This window comes from Rattus norvegicus, chromosome X, assembly GCF_036323735.1.
Source record: "Rattus norvegicus strain BN/NHsdMcwi chromosome X, GRCr8, whole genome shotgun sequence".
NCBI lineage: Eukaryota > Metazoa > Chordata > Mammalia > Rodentia > Muridae > Rattus > Rattus norvegicus.
This window is the reverse complement of record NC_086039.1, coordinates 137,904,099-137,908,652: the sequence shown is the minus strand read 5'-3', so window position 1 is coordinate 137,908,652 and position 4,554 is coordinate 137,904,099.

Below are 4,554 nucleotides of genomic sequence, written 5' to 3'. Positions count from 1 at the left end.
CAAGTCTGCCGCTCTTATTCCTTGTTAATATTGTTTTCTGTTGCCATATCCCAGGGGCTTATTCTCTGTTTTGAGTAAAAGATTATGCTGCATGCAACGACTAACAGGTAGCTCTCCTCAAGTTCAAGCTGTCTATCCCAGCGGAGTAGAAATCTCTCCGCACGATCTGTCAATTCAAGAGTATTTTGTCGAATTCAACAATTTAGATGGCTTTGGCCAGGGTGACGTAATTTCTTCCTTGCTTTCAGTTTATCTTTAAAGAAAACCTTTATAAGCCTCTATAAACAGGCAAAAATAAAGACTTTAATGCATGTTTCACATTATAAACACTTGATTTTTTTCAGTACTTTTAAAAGAAATAGACAACTTACTTTTAAAAGACTACACTGTGAAATAATTTCTTAAGTCCACAAGAAGTGCAAGAACACCCAGACTTTCCATGTACTGTTCACCTCACCCCCAGTTCTTAATATTCCATGTTCACCTCACCCCCAGTTCTTAGTATTCCATGTTCACCTCACCCCCAGTTCTTAGTATTCCATGTTCACCTCACCCCCAGTTCTTAGTATTCCATGTTCACCTCACCCCCAGTTCTTAGTATTCCATGTTCACCTCACCCCCAGTTCTTAGTATTCCATGTTCACCTCACCCCCAGTTCTTAGTATTCCATGTTCACCTCACCCCCAGTTCTTAATATTCCATGTTCACCTCACCCCCAGTTCTTAGTATTCCATGTTCACCTCACCCCCAGTTCTTAATATTCCATGTTCACCTCACCCCCAGTTCTTAGTATTCCATGTTCACCTCACCCCCAGTTCTTAATATTCCATGTTCACCTCACCCCCAGTTCTTAGTATTCCATGTTCACCTCACCCCCAGTTCTTAATATTCCATGTTCACCTCACCCCCAGTTCTTAGTATTCCATGTTCACCTCACCCCCAGTTCTTAATATTCCATGTTCACCTCACCCCCAGTTCTTAGTATTCCATGTTCACCTCACCCCCAGTTCTTAGTATTCCTCACCCCCAGTTCTTAGTATTCCATGTTCACCTCACCCCCAGTTCTTAGTATTCCTCACCCCCAGTTCTTAGTATTCCATGTTCACCTCACCCCCAGTTCTTAGTATTCCATGTTCACCTCACCCCCAGTTCTTAATATTGAACCACATCTGTTTTATCACTCTTTCTAAATATGTGTCCTTCACCCTTTGTGTGTATGTATGTGTACACTGAATGTGCATGGGTGCCTGCTGAGGCCAAAGGAAAACATTGGATCCCCTGGAACTGGAGTTACAGGTAGTTGTGAGCTGCCCAAGGTAGGGCGCTAGCAACATAACGTGGGCCCTTTGGAAGAACAGCAAATTCTCTCAAGCACTTGGCAGACTCTCCAGCCCCTTCTGTGTCCTTTTACCGGATGCTGTTTATAAGTGTGGTTTTTGTCTTAAGCTGTTGATTACAAGATATCACAGATTCGTACTTTCTGTATCCTAGCCTCTGAGACCAGCCATTTCTTCAAGAGGCTCTGATTCATTTGAATAGAGAGTGATGTTGAAAACTAGGTAAGGCACTAGGAATGATCACTATTGCCACCAGGGCATAATTGTTCAAAGGCCTCAACAAGCATATTATACCACCTAAATGTTCTTGCACAGACTGAGTGTCTGTTTATTGAAAATCATGAGTTCTGGGGCTGGGAGATGGCTAAGCAGTTAAGAGCACTAACTGTTCTTCCAGAGATCCTGAGTTCAATTCCCAGCAACCACAAAGTGACTCACACCCATCTGTAATGGGATCTGATGCCCCCTTCTGGTGGGTCTGAAAACACCTACAGTGTACTCATATACATAAAGTAAAAAAAAAAAGACTAAAAAGAAAGAAGATCATGAGTTCTGTTATAGTATGCACATGGAATCCCAGCATTCAGAAAACTAAGGCAGGAGGATCTTGAGTTCCAGGACTGCCTAGCTATTTAGACCCTGACTCAATAAAAGAAAATAAAAACCCTATGAGTTCATGCTAGCACTCCTGATTTCAATTCACCATCACAAGCGTCATTTCAGTGTCTTCACTAAACACCTTTGCAACTCCATTTTCTAGCAGTTAAAGATGTGATTCCTTTATCTGAAAAATAATTTATTCCTTTATAAGATATGTAACCAGTGTCCTGCCAGGCATCACTGGGCTTCTTTAGCACGAGCCCTCTTGTAGGACTGACCTTGTGGCTCCCTGCATTGGTGTCCCTACAGAAGGAAAGAAATAGGCTAGAACAAATAAGCAAACAAAACAAAAACCTCATTTTAAACACCAGTGATTAACCCCATATGCCTCCAAGTTCCTTTTTATTTACACTTAACTATTTACAGCTCACATTTTCTTTCTGTTGTTTGTTTGTTTGTTTGTTTTGAGACAGATTTTTTTCTCTAGCCCTGGAGCCCAAACTGGCCTAGAATTCATGCTTTTTGGCCTCCCAGGTGCTTGGATTACAGGTCTGTGCCAGCAAGCCTAGACACAGACCTTCTCTAATAAATAAATAAATAAATAAATAAATAAATAAATAAATAAATAAATAATAGTGATAATAACCAGCAAAGGGACTGAGTAGAGTGTGTTTGGAACATATAAAGAAAGGCTGCAGTTCCAGAAGGCTTCTCGGAAGGCACAGTGAAGGCTGGAGCTGGGTCTTCATTCAAATGCTCTCACAGTTGATGTGTCTCAGTGGCTTGAGGCTGACCCTTGAACAAACTTGGGATGGAAACAGGAATTAGGTAGATGGAGCTAGGGAACAGGCTGAACAGAGAGGGAAACAACTTTTGTGTTCTTTTGGGGTCTGGGAATCTAGCTTACTGTGTAGGTAGAAGCTATGTGCAGACGTCAACAGGAAGATCAAGAGGAGACGGTGAAGGGGAAAATCCTGGGAACCATCAACGTTTAGGCATCTGGTTAAAGAAGAGAGAAGGTGGCAGGGAGCTAGGAGAAATCCCTGCAGCCAACTGCTTCTGTGAAGCAAAGGAGGGAGTGATTACTAAGGTCAATTAACATTGGGGCTGATAGTTTCACATTGTATCTGATCATTTGAAAGTCCCTGAGTCATTCCTGCCAGTGTGCTTTGAGTCATAGTTTAAATAGATGGGCTCAGAAGATGCAGGCTATTGGTGTGTTTAGTCTGTCCTATGTCTTCTAACCGCACCCCTGTCGCTTGCCTTTCTCCATCTGGGCTCAATTACAGTTTATCTTCCCTTTTCTCCTGTATCTCAAGCAGTTAGCGCTGTATCTGAAAAAGAATAGTCACTCAATAAAATTGTGCTGGCTAAGAATCCCACACTCTAACCTATAGAGGGAGCTGAAAGAATGTCACTCTCACTTATGGGCGGAGCTAAAAGAAAATCACAGGGGGATGTTAACCTATAGGAGAAGCTGAAACTAAATCTCCTGGAGAGTATTTCCCAGACATTATAACCTTTAGGAGGAGGAGTACTAGGGGCCCTCCTTTCAGACATCTCTGAGGAGAACTTGCATGAGGAGCCTTTGACAAGGAGTTCCATCTTAGGTAATATTTATTAATATTCTCTTTCTCTCTCTTGATTCTGATCCTCGTTTTCCATTTATATGAATAGTATGAAGTTTTCTATTGAGCTAAATGTAGAAAATAAGGTTTCTAAGGTCCTGTGTTTTAAAAAATAAATAGCAAAGAAAAGGCTGACCTAAAAAACCATACTAGGGATGCAATGGTCCTAAGCAGTATTTAGATATGGACAAAATCTTAGGGATAAATATATATAAGAACACTGATACAGAAACACAGTGGGTCATGTTGATGTGTGGAAAAGAGAAGCTGTTTAGTCTTTGTGGAATAGGCTTTTAGGGGGTCTTTGGATTCTCCTTTGGGGATTCTACTATTTGTAAAGTATGGTAAGAAAAAGGTCTGCTTGCCTCACCCTTGCCCTTACATTCTTAAAACACCACCCCATCTTGTCTTCAAAGACAAGAGGGAACTTGCATAAGGCTTACAGCATCGGGGCTTAAAATGCCCTTCAAGGCCTGTACTTCTTATCTCTCCAATTAAAGGAGAGCTAAGGTCCGAATGGATTCCTCAGAGAAAGAAGAGTCTGGTCAAGTTCCTGAGGCCTGATGCTTTGGACCCAAAGAATTTTCAGCCCTACTCTTCTGATGACAAAATGACTACACTGAATCTAACTGGGGTGACTCTGCACTCTAACACTTTTCTCCCTCAGGGACCTGTGGAGTTCTGAAAAGAGAGGGGACCATGTTGGTTGGTGAAGGATCAAGAATTCTAGGACTTCAGCCATGTGTGTTGGCATGTGCTTGTAATCCTAGCACATGGAAAGCTGATGCAAGAGGATTGAGAGTTTGAGGCCAGCCTGGCCTATATAGTAAGACTCTGTCTCAAAAATTCTCTTATTCCATATTTATTTTATTTCATTTTTAAGTTAAGGGGAAAAATCAGGAGAAAAAGTTCAAATCAGGAAAATGTTGAAGTTAATCTTCCCTTTTCTTACATACCTTTTACAAATAGTCTGATTGTTTTATTTATAC